Here is a 15901-nt window from a genome sequence, read left to right as displayed (position 1 = left end):
AACATGTGCACCCTTTGAGGAAGAACCTGAGCCCTCTACCCTAGCAGCTTCGGAACGACCGCCCCTACCTCCCGAAGTAGTACGGCGACGTCTCGAGCTAGACCTTGTCGGATCCCTTCGCACCTCGGGTCTCGTGCGGGTACGAGAAGGAATGGGCTGACCCTGCAAAGGAAATTAAAGTCAGAAACAAAAAAAATAGAAGCGGTAACACTAGTGGAAAAAATCTCATTTGTAACAGGATATTTGTAACGGGCAAAGCTTTGCCCGTTACAATTAAGATATTCGTAATGGGCAAAATAGTGTTCGTTACGAATACTTATTTATTCGTAACGGGCAAAATAGTGTCCGTTTTCGTAACGGACACTATTTTTCCCGTTACGAATAAATAAGTATTCGTAACGGACACTATTTTGCCCATTACGAATACTATATTACACGTAACAGGCCCAACTGTTGAGAGGAGCCCGTACTTGGCTTTTTAGGGTTTCACCTAATAGCCGTCACACCTCTTTCTCTCTCATCAGTCCCTCTCTCCCTCTCTCTCTCCTCCCCTCTCCTCCCCGTCATTCACCAGCCTCTTTCTCTTCTCCTCCATCAATTTGAGTTTTCAAAACACTTGTGCTATTTCTCTCCTCCTCCGTCCTCCTACCCCTTGTTCCTCCTCTCTTTTTAAGCTCTTATAGAGAAATTATGGTTGATGGGTATGTGAAAAAGTGTTCGAAGATTTTATTACGGGCGGTGCATAGTGCGAAGAAAAAGAAATCAGTGTTAATTTGTCGTTTCTCTTATAGTAAATTCTAGATATTGGATCTAAATAGCGGCGAATTGTCAAAAACTACTGAAGAACAATTATCATAATTTGGGATAGCTTTGCCTAAAACTTCAACCATTTTAGATCGTGAGGTAAGAAGTCCTTCAATTGTTTTTTCCTCTTCTTGAATTGATTTCTAGGCATCTAATTGTTTAAATTCTTGAATTTGTTCTTGTGAATTATAATTTGCTTTATTTTTTTCAACATGCAATTTGTATTTGATTCATTTTTGGCATTTGTATGGTTCGATTATCCTTTTTATGTCTAAACGAATAATAAATCTAAAAAAATTGTTCTTCAATAGAAACGAGTAATACATGCAATCAGTAATGAATTTTGTTCATCTTTGTCGATTAATACCTGATTGCCGAATTTTTTTGTAATTTTTTTTGTTTATAGAGAGAACTAAGAAACCCGATATGGCATGTTGATTAATTCTAGGGTTCTTCGAGTTCTGTTAAGCATATGACTTGCATTTTTCAATCCTTGCACTGATCTGAATCACTAGTTTCTGATTTATTAATTTTTTTTTTTAAAAAAAACAAAACTTTAGAGGCTACCTTCGATTTGGATTTGGGTATGTGTCAAATTTGTACCACTATTTTATCTCTAGGTATTGATGAATAAAAGGCTGATTTTATGTGAATTATGTCTATTCCTTGTAGCAGTTAATGATCGCTTGTCAATTTAATCACTAGTAGATTGATTTTTTGTAGTTGATAGAAGCTAATGAAATGTTACTATATATGTTAGTCCCTGAAACAGATGGTAGCAGATAATTTGTTAAGCTATTGCAATGTTAGTCATTCTATATATGATCCTATCTATGCATTTCTATATTTTATCAAGAACAGATAATATGTTAAGTTATTGCAATGTTTGTCATTCTATCTATGATCCTATTGCAATGTTAGTCATTCTATCTATGATACAATCAGGCTATTACATATAATAGTTGATGGGAATTGCGATATGGCAGTGAGACAGGTTGCTAGTATTAATTTCAAGAACTTTATTGCCAAGAATTGGTCGCCTCATGATCCCAGTTCATTTCCTTTCGTGTAGTGGTTAAGACTTTGACTTTAATTGTCGTAGCTCGGTCATTCAATATTGATATTGTATGCTTGGTTATATTTTTATTTTTAATTTCAGATGAGCAATCAAAGATCTCATCGGCTGATAAAGCCTTAGTGAGAGAAAATATCCTTGTGTTTGTGGTTCAAGTTCTACCGCTTTTGAGGTATGGCTATTTGATGTGCTATTATTATCTATGTGAGCTATCATATCCAAATTTCATTTTTGAAGGGCGTTTGATGTTTATTGTGGTAGCCATTTATAGGGTGCAGTTGGGCGAGTGCCTCAAAACAATTATCCATGTTGATTACCCTGAGCAGTGGCCTGGCCTTCTTCACTGGGTGAAGCATAATTTGCAAGATCAACAGGTCTATGGTGCTCTGTTTGTTTTGCGGATTCTCGCTAGAAAATATGAGTAAGTACATGATTGCTGATTATGTATGGTATATTGCGGTATCATCACAAAAAAATAAAGCAAATCATATGTTGTTTTATTCTTTTGGGTTTTCTCTGATTCTAGTTGGTCCTCATCAAGTAGGTGAAGTTGCTTACCTAATTCTCTATTGGCTAGTACAGTCAAAAGTCAAATTAGATAATATGCTAGCTTGACAATGTATTCATGTTCAACAAGCACTATATTTGATTTTACAAAAAGTTTACATGTTTCTTGATTAATGCTTAATACAAAAAAAAAAGTTCTCTAGTGTTTTTGCATAGGAAGACTGATAAATTTTAGCAGTCATTTGCCCCATTTTTTTTCCTTATTGTGCTTGCTTTATGAGCACCAACTGGTATGTAATTTTTACCATGATTCTTCTTCTTCCAATTTCGAATGACGATAAATCTGCTCCTTCTTTGAAGTCTAAGAATTATCGTCTTTTTGGTAGAGATAAGCCTGTTCATAAGGTCCTTGGTGGTGGTTAACGTATGTTTCTTCTGTTTTTGATTTATTTTTTTTTTTACTGAAATGTTGTTTGTATCTTCTGAATTTGCTTGTTTTCTGTACAAATTATGCGAAATTGATGATTGTTTTTAGCTTGATTATTGTTGATTAATGGAGAATAGGAGTAATTTTGATTGTAATTATTGAATGGTTTGTTTGTGTGATTAACTGTTTAGACTGAAGTTTGGGATTTAATCATATTTGGACATAGATATAATAATTTATGACATGATTATTTAACATTTTTCTGCAAATCTGCAATTCTTTGTTATTTTAACTTTTTATAATTTACTTGGGACACCCTCAAGTGGTAATACCTGATACCTTCAATTTACTTTGTCTTCTGACCTCCGTTTTTTTAGTTCATTGTGTTTTGTTCGTCTTGTTTGTGGTGCTGGTTCATTTTTTATTTTCTGTATCATTTGTTTGATGTATCTTGGGACTAGTCAATATCGGTCTTCGTGTGGTTTGGATTCTCATTTTTTTTTATTTAAGGACAATCCAACAAAATTATATGATTTGAGACATAGTTGAATGAATTCCTCGAGTCCCTAGAAGTGCTCCTAGCTAAGAAAAGGGTGGAGGAAGCATTAGCAGCTCTAGACGAAGTAGAGACAGTGGTGGAAGATGCCAATGACAGGGGATCCCTCAAAACAACGATGTTGATAGCGCTCCAAAATGCCATTACAGCAAGCAGACTGAAGTTAGCTATCAACTGGTGGAAACAGTTAGCCAGCCTTCCACCAAAGGTGCTGAAAGAAGAGCAGTTGTAATGGCACTAAAAAGACTAGGGGATGGTCCGAGGGATTATTCGTTACTTTTGTATGCACATCACCAAAGCTTCACCACACTATACAAATTCTGAAGCCAATCGCTTACCTAATCAGCTGCTTCAAGGAATCTGAGAGTAGCTTCTGGAATGTAGTGTGTTCATTTGTGAGCAGCTGCTTTGTTTTGAGATTTGCTTTTGCTTTGTTTTTAGTTTTAGTTATATTAGGAAATAATTAAATTGCTGATTGTATATTTTTCTGTAATTATTAAGTGTATACTATACTTGTATAAAATAAATAAATATATATATTTAGTGATAAAATAATTGTGTAAGCTAGCTAGCTGTCTAGCATGTGCTGGATTTTTTTTTAATTGAATCTCAAAGTATTCGTAACGGGCAGAATCTAACAGGTGTTTGAGATGCCCGTTACAAATAATGGGGTATTCGTAACGGGCAACTGAAATGCCCATTACGAATAAGTACTTATTCGTAATGGACGGTACCCGTTATGAATAATAATGGCCATCCGTAACGGCCACATACGTAACGGACGCTGCCCGTTATGGATGGGCTCTTTTTGCTCGTACGGATGACCTTTTTTCCACTAGTGTAATACAAAAACATATGAAGGGAACACTACCTCCTGAACAGTGTCATCTCGACGACAGGTAGCCACATTCCTCATCCGGACAAGCTGGCTCCGGAAGGCATCTATGCATCATGTCATCGCCGAAACCACCTCGCGTGAGAACTGTCAAAGAAATAAGTTAATAAACATGCATAACATATACGGACAAAAGTTGCAAATAAACAAGCTTACCCGAGTTTGGTGGCGAGGAATCGACCGCTCCACAAAGCGCTCGTCCTCAGGAGCCGGAGGAATCATCTCCTCAATCGGCCCATATGTCCCCTGATAATGGATAGACATACGGGGTGGCACGAACTCAGCAGTATCGTCCTAGCAAAGAAAAAAAAAAATCAGTAAAGCATTACTTGGGGGCTACTTCACTCAAGGTAAAATTTGAAAAATCGTACCGCCACATCCTCAACAGGTACAGGAATTGGAGCTAACAACGGCGGTAGCTCCTCCTCATAGCATCGCCCAGGTATCGTGTAAGATCGCCAAGGGGTACCAGCTCCCTCTGACATGCTCAACAACCTCGTGGCGTTAAACATGTGACGTGGTGGAGGAGCAGGAACGACAAATGTATCGGAGGAATGCTAAATAGCAACCCTCTCTCCAAGGTATGCAGTCGCTCCATAATTCCCCAAGAAATAGCGACGCTTAGCAGAATACTACGCGGCTAACCTAAGGACTGCCAGGTCGATCCACGGTTGGTACAACAGCTCAGGCTCATGCAAAGAGCGTCAATCAGGCAAGAATCTATCTAAAGCATCTCAAAATGTCAAATAAGAAAATAATCATACCGACATGATCCAATCTCGGACATATGCAGTGGAAATCCCCACACGACGGCTGCCCCAGGAAGCACTAACTGGAAACCTGCGCGGTGACGGTCTCGCCGGCGCAGCTGAGGGGAAGTACTCGTAGAATCAGATCTACAAGAAGCTTAAGTTATCAGTAAATGCTAACTAAACGTAGAGCTAAACTTTACAGGGAATAAGGTTTACCTCTACTACCCTCCAAAAGCTGGACAAAGCAACATTCGTCCTTAAGGACCGATGTCGACACGAGTCCCGCAGCGCTCGAATGAAATCAGTATAGGCCAAGCTGGCCCAGTCATAAGTCCCGATCCGGTGTAGATCGCGGACGGCAGGAAGGTAGTAAACCAGCGCTTTACTACCCTTGTCAGGGGAGAACGTCCCTGACAGCAAGATGAGTGCAAAGATGCGTACCCGCTGCTCTCGGGTAGTCGCACCATCGTCCAAAGCCGCTGCTAGAGTCGAGCGGCGAACCCTCCTCGCACTGAACTGAGTCGACTCAATATCAGCTCGAGCCCGAATAGCAATCGGACCCAACAGCTCCTCGACCTCAAGGGAAAAGACGTCGATCCCACTGTCGAACGATAGTGACATGGAACTAAACTTCAGTCTTGTGATGAGACTGAAGTCAGTAGGAGTGACTATCATCTCACCCCAGGGAAAGTGGAAAGTGGAAAGTGTTGGTGGTGTCCCAAAAGAACTCCACCAGAGCACGAACTACAAGGTGACCCCCGCTGGAGACAACCATTGCCTCAAAGGTCTCGTACAGCGCAGCAAGCCCGCAAGACTCCCATAGAAGTCTCGTCTGATCATGACAGCGCGTCCTCCCAACAGTGATGCCCCGTATCACCCTCTCAGAAATGTGATGGACGGGGGAAAATATAAGGTTCACTCATCCCACTGGGGGAATCAACCAAGCGAAGTGGACGACTCAGCATCGTCCTCTACGGGCTCATGCTCCCGTCGAACGTCTCGAGACCGTGAATCGGAACCTCGTTTTCTAGCCATGCTACATTGTGCAGAATTATCATGAATTAAGTTTCTATAGTATCTAAGGTTCGCCTAGCCACATGATACTATGTTCGCAAAAAAAAGAAAAGAGAGTACGTAGTACTAAAATAGAGCACAAATTCAAATTAAGCATAATGGCATTTTTCAAGCAATCAAACAATTTCTTGCATTACTATTGTGATTATTGTGACAAATTAGACAAGAATGCTAGCAAAAACATCAAGAACGAGCCACATTGTATTCCCGACCTTAAGAGGTTCAACAATGGCAATTCGTTCATTTCTTCACCAAATTGAGTCAAAAAAGTCTCAAATTACTCCAAGGCAATATATAAACATCATCAAGCAATTTTATGGCATAAAATTTGATAAACAAAGAGAATTAAGCATTCTAAATTTTGAATTTTCATGAAATTCGAAAAGAAACACATGCAAAATTCAATAAAACCAATGTGAGTTTGAAGAAAACATACATAGATCGGGAAAATGGATAAAATTAGCTTTGATTTGCAAAAAATTTGAGCGAATTTGGTTGAGAAACGAGCAAGAACGAAGCAAATGAATTTCCAGAAATTTTCGAGCAAAAAACGCGACGAGCAGCAGCGAAAATGAAGAAGAGAAGGGTATTTAAGGAATACCCGACTCTGGCGCCAAGCGCCAGAATTTGGTGTCAGTTGATAGGTGTAGCGCCTGGCGCTACAACCAGATTATTGGCGCTGATGTTCTTTCAGCGGCGCCAGAATGTCCAGCCACTTAGTACGATTGTTCTAACATTTTGCGATATATTTTGGGTTCCTTGGTACGCAAGTTAGCCCCTCTATGCAATTTGACACGATTTTTAGTAATCGGCTTGATTACACAAGTGATCGACCTGATGAGAGATCGTCTCACTTAGCTTAAAGCGCCTAAGCATTGGCTCATCGCAAAAAGCACTGACATATTGGTTCATTCATTCAGAAAAAGGCACTGACATACAGGTTCAAAAGCAGCAAAAGCGCCGACGTACAGGCATAGCTGAAGCAAAGTTCAAGCGAACTTTTAAAGATCGACAAGCGGAGGTCTTCGGTAATTTCCTTTGGAAAATTATCGCAACAAATGAGGATAGCTTCATACAAGGATGTCTTCAACAGCGTTCCCTAGATTGTGGAGAGTTGTCACAAATAACTGAAGATGACTTCAAGCGAAGTTGTCTTCGATTATGTTCCCTTAGATGTGGAAGATGGTCACAAAGCGGAAGAGGATCGTTTCAAGCAAAGCTATCTTCAATATTGGAAGCACTTACAAGCGTAGCGGTTTTCAAGCGGGATGGCATTCTCTTGGCAGGAGGTCATCAAAACAGCAATACGGCAGCAAATCTGTTACTTCAGAGACGTGTGCTCGACGGTGCAAGATACGCGTTTCTTAACTCTTTTGTCTGTTTGACTAATGCTAGTTTGCAGGTATAGGCATTACAAGGATGATTTAGGATCGCAGAACGTTATGAATCATTCTCCGTCTCTATCGCTACTTTGACTTTTGTTTTCGAAACTTGCGTTTCTCCAAACTCAGTCAAAGTGGGGGCTTCTGTAGACACTCATTTGTGTCTCCTCAAAACCAAACCCGGTGATGAGTACCTTTCACGTCTAATTATAATCGAATGAAGTGAAAGTATGGAAAGTTTAGTGTTGCGGATAGTTTTAATTTCTTTTCTCTTCTCTCTGTTTTTGAAAAATTATTTTAAGAAAATAGCCAATCCTTTTTGGTTGGTCCATGATATGGGTCCAATAGTAGTGTAGTTGGATAGGGCTTGGAAAGAGCTTTCCAACGATTTATTATAAGCCCAATTCCGATGAATATTGAAGAAGTTATGACCAAATTACTGAACTGGGCCTGGTTTGAGCCTTATATGCGGCCCAATGATCTAGAGGATGGACTAATATGAATTTATCGTTCCTAATGAAATTAGGAATGGTTTTAGTCTTCTTGATTCTTCTAGAAGGCTCTTTTCATTCCTAATTCAATTAGCATTGATAAATTGACTTTTGTTGACGTTTAGAGTTTTAATTAGAATAAAAGAACATTTTTGAGGAAAGTACGATTTTATCCTCCTGTACGGCAATTTCTATCTGATTTTAAGAAAACGCATCAATTTATTAGTCAGCGCCGAACGCCAGCTGTAGCGCCTGACACTACGCTTGGCGCCTGGCGCTAGCCTTAGCGTCTAGCGCTAAGGTCAGCGTTTGGCGCTAACCTGGTTTTACGCGTTAGAACTCTGTTTTTGATGTTTTTATCTTTTTCGTTGATTTTTATATAAATAGCGTGTTAAAAACTCCGTTTTTATTCACCATTTCTCACCAACTCTTATCAAGATTCTCTTGATTACTCTCTCTCTCTCTTTTTCTAAACTAGCTTCTCTCAAATATAAAAATTCTGCACTCATTAGATTTAGAAACACCTAGCCATATTCGAAGTTTCATTCGCCCTAGACGTGAAAGGTTTAATTTCTGAGGGTTTGGTCCCAAATCTCTCTTTCAATTATTTAATTTAATTGTTTTGTTTATTATTTTCCTTGAAGTTACTAACGTGTGTTTTTTGTTATTAGAAAGAGGTACGAGGCATCCAAGTAAGTACTTTAATGGTTTAATTGATATTATGATATAGAAATCTTGCTTAGATTGGTATTTTTATTCCTAGTATCATGTTAGGATGTTTTCCTTAATTTGATGTTTAGGGTGACAACAATAAATTCCTAGTATCATGTCTAGGGTAACTTTAATACTAAGTATGATTAAAAGTATGATGGTTCCAATTTTCTTTCTAATATTTATGATTGTTAGTATCATGTTAGGGTTAAAGCTTTGATTTTTAATGTTTAGTGACATGCTAGGGTTTGTTATTAATCTTATTAGTATCATGCCTAGGATCTTACTATTATTATGCTTTAACATTATTATGATTATTTTTATGATTTATGATTATAATTGTTATAATTATTATTATGATGATTATCATTATGATTATTTTGATTATTTATTATGTTGCTTGATATTTATTGTTATTGCTTGATCACACCTTTTATGCATGTTTAAAGGGAATTTGTACTTGTAATCACGCTTAATAAGATATTCATAATCTTGTTTAGGATTAATATGATTATAATTCAAGTGATCGCCAATAATAGATTTATTTGTGCATTAATATTCAACAAACATAGATAAACAGGTTTAGGCTAAACTTATTGATTGTATGTTAGTCAAAAAGCGCACATGAATACGATCAGAATAAAGTAGAGGCATATTATTAGGGCAGCTTCAATCTCTTAGAGGTTGGATTTGTACCTTCATCCCCGAACCCTATTTGGTTCAAGACCTTATGGAGTTGACGATCTCTTGGATCGTTAAGGGGTGTAACCTTCACCTCGTGAATAGTTTACAAGTTCCTAAATAACTTGTTGGCGACTCTTTTGCTCTATCTTCTTTCCCTTTGGACGCCACCATACTTAAGTTTATGATCACAGTGGGGTTCAAACTAGGGGTTAACGCTTGAAATATTCCCTACAATAAGTTTTGAATTTTTGAGAAATTTGTGAATGAACATGCGCGAAATTCATCAAAATTCGAGTGAGTTTGGAAAAACGTACATAGATCAGCAAACTATATGAACAAAGCTTTGATTTGCAACAAATTTGAGAGAATTTGGTTGAGAAACGAGCAAGAATGAGCAATTCGAAGTTTTGTGGCGAAACTCAAACGAAATAAGAGCAGTAGCAGACAAATGAGGAAGAAAGGGGATTTATGCAAAAATCCCGATTGCAGCGTCGCACAACAGCTCTGTCGCCGAGCGACAGGAAAAAATCGCGGCGCTAGTGACGTTGAAGCGACGACAGAACACTAAGCCTCTCAGAATGGTTATTTCGACCTTGTACAGCAATTTTAGGTTCCTTGGTACGCCAGTTAGCCCCTCTAAGCAACTTGACATGATTTAGTAATCGGCTCAGTTACAATTACCTTAAATGATCGACTTGATAAATAATCGTCTCACTTAGCTTAAAGCGCCTAAACATTTGCTCACTGCAAAGACACCGACATACTGGTTCATAAACAAACATAAGTACCGACATAATGGATCAAAAACAAACAAAAACACCGACATAATGGTTCACAATTCAGAAGCACCGACATACTGGTTCACAAGCTACAAAAGTGCCGACGCACTGGTATAACAAAAGCAAAGTTCAAGCGAACTTTAAAGGATCGAAAGGCGTTGGTCTTCGCAACAAATGAGGATGGCTTCAGGTGAAGCAATCTTCAATCATGTTCCGTGGCTTGCGGAGAATGGTCACAAAGCTCTAGGAGATCGTTTCAGGCGAAACAATTCTTGATAGGGTTCTCTAGCTTGCAGAAGACTATCACGACGGAATTGGAGGCAGTCACAGGCGTAGTAGTCCTCAGGCGGTATCCCCTAGCTTAAGGAAGATTGTCAAACAAATGAAGCTCTTTGCTCATAGACGCGTGGGCATATCATTCAAAGCTCTTTGTTTAGAGAACGATTGAACATATCATTCAAAGCACTTTGCTCAGAGACGCGTGAGCATATCATTCAAAGATCTTTGTTTAGAGATGCGTGGACATACCAAAAAAGCTCTATTGTTCAAAGACGAGTGAACGTCAAAATAGCAAGATGGTGTTCTCTAGCTTGTGGAAGGTTGTCAATAGCAAATGCAACAAATCGGTTACCCTCAGAGACGTGTGCTCGACGGTGCAAGATACGCGTTTCTTAACTCTTTTATCTATTTAACAAACGCTAGTTTGCAGGTATCGGCGTTACAAGAATGATTTAGGATCGCATAATGTTCTGAATCATTCTCCGTCCCTATCGCTACTATGACTTTTGTTTTGGAAACTTGAGTTTCTCCAAACTCAGTCAAAGTAGGGGATTCTGTAGACACCCATTTGTGTCTCCCCAAAACCAAACCTGGTGATGAGTACGTTTCACGTCGTATCATAATCGAATGAAGTGAAAGTGTGAAAAGTCTAGTGTTGCGGTTAGTTTTTAATTCTTTTCTTTCTCTCTATTTTTGAAAACCTATTGTATGAAAATATCCAATCCATTTTAGTTTGGTCCATAGCAAGGGTCCAATAATAGTGTAGTTGGATAGGGATCGGAAAGAGTTTTCCAACAATGTCTTATAAGCCCAATTCTGATGAATAATGAAGAAGTTATGGCCAAATTACTAAACTGGGCTCGGTTTGATCTTTATATGTTGCCCAATGATCTAAGGAGGGTCTATTATGATTCCTAATGCAATTAGGATTGATTATAGTCTTCCAGAATTTTCTAGAAGGTTCTTTTGAATCCTAATGTGATTAGCATTGATAATTGAGTTTTATGAGTTTTATTTAGAATAAAATAAGTATTTTAATGGAAATTACAGTTTTACCCCTTGTACGCTTAAATTTTATCAAAATATGAAAACGCGTGGAAAAATTGTATGTAGCGTCGCACTATAGGCTGTCGATTGGCGACAGCCTGTTACTGCGGCGACACGTCTATCGCTTGGCGATTCGCTCTGTCGTTTGGCAACAAGGGCGTGTGTGGCAACAACATCGTGTTTTATTCTTTTCGAAAATCTGATTCTTTTTTAATCATGTTACGGCCGATTTTCGTTATAATTAGCCTCCTTAAGCCTCTGTTTTTAATCATTAGCTCTCATCAAGAAATTTTTTATACTCTCTCTCTATCTTTTCTAAACCAACCCTTTTTACAAACACAAAATTCCGCATTCACAAGATCTAGACACACCTAGCCAAGTTCGAAGTTGCCTTCGCCCTATACTTGAAAGGTTTAATTTCTGAGGGTGTGGTCCCAAATCTAGTATAAACTTTGTTTAATTCTCTATTTCAATTATTTAATTTAATTGTTTCTTTTTTCCTTGAAGTTACTAACGTGTGTATTTTTTTATTAGAAAGAGGTACGAGGCATCCACGTAAGTTCTTTAATTATTTATTTGATATTATGGTATAGAAATCATGCTTAGGTTGTTATTTTGCTTTCTAGTATCATGTTAGGATGTTTTATTGCTTCCTAGTATCGTGTATAGGTTGATTTGCTTATGTCAATTATGATTTCTAAGATGCTTCCTATTTTCTTTCCTAATAACATGTTAGTATCATGTTAGGATTAAAGCTTTAATTTTATATGTTTAGTGACGTGCTAGGGGTTGTTATTAATCTTGTTAGTATCATGCCTTGGATCTTGCTATTATTATTATACTTTAATTTTAACATGAACATGATTATGATTCTTCCTAATATTGTTATGATGATTATTATGATTATTATTATGACAATGATGATTATTATGTTTATTGTTATTGTTTGATCACGCCTTTTATGCATGTTTAAAGGGAATTCGTACTTGTAATCACGCTTAATAAGATAATTAATAATCTTGTTTCAGGTTAATATGATTATAATTCAAGTGATCTCCAATAATAGTTTTGTTTGTGCATTAAAAATCAACCAACATAGATAAACAGTTTTAGGGTTAAACCTAATGATTGCATGTTAGTCAGAAAGCGCACATGAATACGAGAAGAATAATGTAGAGGCCTATTATTAGGGCAGGTTCAATCTCTTTTATGTTGGATTTTTACCTTCATCCCCGAACTTCCAGTCATGGTTTCAGACCTATTGGAGTTAACGATCTCCTGGATCGTTAAGGGGTGTAACCTTCACCCTTTGAACGGTTTACAAGTTCCTAAAACTTGTTAGCGACTCTTTTGCTCTAGCTTCCTTCCCTTTGGACGCCACCATACTTTAGTGTATGATCACAGTGGGGTTTAAGTTTGGGGTAATGCTTGAAATATTCCCTACACCTGGGTTCCTCTAATGCAGACTACCAGCGAACACGCTCGCCTAAAAACCAAGCGTTTGTCCTCTGGAGAATTGAAAGTCCCTGATAAAGGGCCCGGAATCGACAACGAATTATGCCAGACTGGATAGCCTCAGGGACTCCGACGATCAAACTCCAAGGACAGAGGTCGATCTATAAACACAACTGTAGGGAATATTTCAAGCGTTAAGCCCCTAGCTCGAACCCCACTATTATCGTACATTAAAGTATGGTGGCATCCGAAGGGAAAGAAGATAGAGAAAAAGAGTCACCAACAAGTTTTTAAGGAACTTGTAAACCGTTCACGAAGTGAAGGTTACACCCCTTAACGATCCAAGAGATCGTCAACTCCATAAGGTCTTGAACCAAATAGGGTTCGGGGATGAAGGTACAAATCCAACCTAAAAGAGATTGAACCTGCCCTAATAATAGGCCTCTACTTTATTTTGATCGTATTCATGTGCGGTTTCTGACTAACATACAATCAATAGGATTAACCCTAAACCTGTTTATCTATGTTGGTTGAATATTAATGCACAAATAAATCTATTATTGGCGACCACTTGAATTATAATCAAATTAACCCTAAATAAGATTATTAATTATCTTATTAAGCGTGATTAGAAGTACCAAAATTCCCTTTAAACATGCATAAAAGGTGTGATCAAGCAATAACAATAAATATAATCAAGCAACATAATAATAATCATAAAAAATAAATAATCAATATCATTAATAATAATCATTCGTCAACTCCATAAGGTCTTGAACCAAATAGGGTTCGGGGATGAAGGTACAAATCCAACCTAAAAGAGATTGAACCTGCCCTAATAATAGGCCTCTACTTTATTTTGATCGTATTCATGTGCGGTTTCTGACTAACATACAATCAATAGGATTAACCCTAAACCTGTTTATCTATGTTGGTTGAATATTAATGCACAAATAAATCTATTATTGGCGACCACTTGAATTATAATCAAATTAACCCTAAATAAGATTATTAATTATCTTATTAAGCGTGATTAGAAGTACCAAAATTCCCTTTAAACATGCATAAAAGGTGTGATCAAGCAATAACAATAAATATAATCAAGCAACATAATAATAATCATAAAAAATAAATAATCAATATCATTAATAATAATCATAATAATTTAAATAATAATCATGTTAACAATAAAGCATAATATTAATAGAAAGATCCTAGGAATGATACTAACAAGATTAATAACAAAGCCTAGCATGTCACTAAACAATAAAGATCAAAAGCTTTAACCCTAACATGATACTAACATGAATAAATTTTAGGAAGAAAATAAAAGGCATCATAACAATCATACTTAATATTAAAGTTACCCTAGACATGATACTAGGAATATCATAATAACAATTTAAGCATAATTCCTACGTCATAATAAAAACCATTAAAGAACTTACTTTGATGCCGCATACCTTTTTCTAATAACAAAATACACACGTTAGTAAATTCAAAGAAAATAATAATCAATAATTAAATTAAATAATAGAAAGAAAGATTTGGGACCAAACCCTCAAAAATTAAACCTTTCACATCTAGGGCGAAGGCAACTTCAAATTATGCTAGGTGTGTCTAAATCTAATGAATGCGGAATTTTGGATTTAAAAAAAGGCTAGTTCAGAAAAGAGAGAGAGAATAATCAAGAAAATCTTGATGAGAGTTGGTGAATATAGGTGAAAAACTAATTATTCTTGGAGAATGAAAACGGGGTTTTTACGACGTTATTTATAGAGAAAATCAGCCAAAAAGATAAAAAACCAAAACAGAGTTTTGACGCGGATAAAAATTGATTAGCGCCAACGCCGGCCATTGGCGCCAGACGCCAACATTAGCGCCAGGCGCCAACGCTAGCGCCAGACGCTAATGTCTGGCGTTAGGCGCTAATCCCTTTTTTGACGCGTTTTCTAAAATCAGATAGAAATTGCCGTATAGGAGGATAAAATCGTATTTTCCTCAAAAATGTTCTTTTTTTATTCTAATTAAAACTCTAAAAAGTCAACAAAAGTCAATTTATCAATGCTAATTGAATTAAAAATGAAAAGAACCTTCTAGAAGAATCTAGAAGACTAAAACCATTCCTAATTACATTAGGAATGATAAATCCATATTAGGCCCTCCTTTAGATCATTGGGCCGCATATAAGGCTCAAACCAGGCCCACTTCAGTATTTTGGCCATACTTCCTCAATATTCATCGGAATTGGGCTTATAATATATAGTTGGAAAAATCTTTTCAAGCCCTATCCAACTACACTATTATTGGACCCATATCATGGACCAACCAAACTGGATTGGCTGTTTTCTAAAAATAAGTTTTCAAAAACAGAGAGAAGAGAAAAGAAATTAAAACTTTCCGCAACACTAAACTTTCCACACTTTCACTTCATTCGATTATGATTCGACGTGAAAGGTACTCATCACTAGGTTTGGTTTGGGGAGACACAAATGGGTGTCTACAACAACCACATGAAAAATCATCAGAAAATTAACAAAAAATTAAAAGATGCACATGTAGGAATGGCAACGGGTCGGATCTGGACCGGGTCCGGATGGACCCAAATCCAGATCCGTTTTTGTATATAGGATTCGTCGGGTCTAGAAAATGAAGACCCGGATCCGGATCCGTCGAGTACAACGGATATGGGTCCGGATACGGGTCCAAAACTGGTCCAATATATTTTGCCTAATTTTATGCAATAAATGTAATGTTCGGGTCAAAAAATTTATTTCAAACTTACGTTGTTGTTATTAAGCTCAACCCAAATCCGTAAAAAAGGATCTAGATCCACGGATCTGGGTCGGGTCTAGATCCATTGCCATCCCTATGCACATGTGGTTGAAATACTCATCGACGCACGAGTCGCCGAAAGGATCCTTTGGCGAAAGTCGCCGGCTGAAGTGGCTCGTCTCTTCTTAATCGTGACCAGTCGATGGCC

At 37.5% G+C, this 15901-nt stretch overlaps 1 long non-coding RNA gene across 1 annotated transcript; it reads left to right on the top strand.

The window, feature by feature from the left end:
• The first annotated feature begins 456 nt into the window (after positions 1-456).
• On the top strand, positions 457-2333 carry LOC110739180. Its single transcript, XR_002514739.1, has 3 exons — positions 457-903; positions 1964-2051; positions 2151-2333. It is a non-coding gene; the product is annotated as an uncharacterized LOC110739180 (long non-coding RNA).
• Positions 2334-15901: the final 13568 nt, after the last annotated feature.

This window comes from Chenopodium quinoa, unplaced genomic scaffold, assembly GCF_001683475.1.
Source record: "Chenopodium quinoa cultivar QQ74 unplaced genomic scaffold, ASM168347v1, whole genome shotgun sequence".
In the NCBI taxonomy this organism is placed as follows: Eukaryota; Viridiplantae; Streptophyta; class Magnoliopsida; order Caryophyllales; family Amaranthaceae; genus Chenopodium; species Chenopodium quinoa.
The sequence above is the reverse complement of the archived record's forward strand: the minus strand, read 5'-3'. Positions and strand labels throughout refer to the sequence as shown.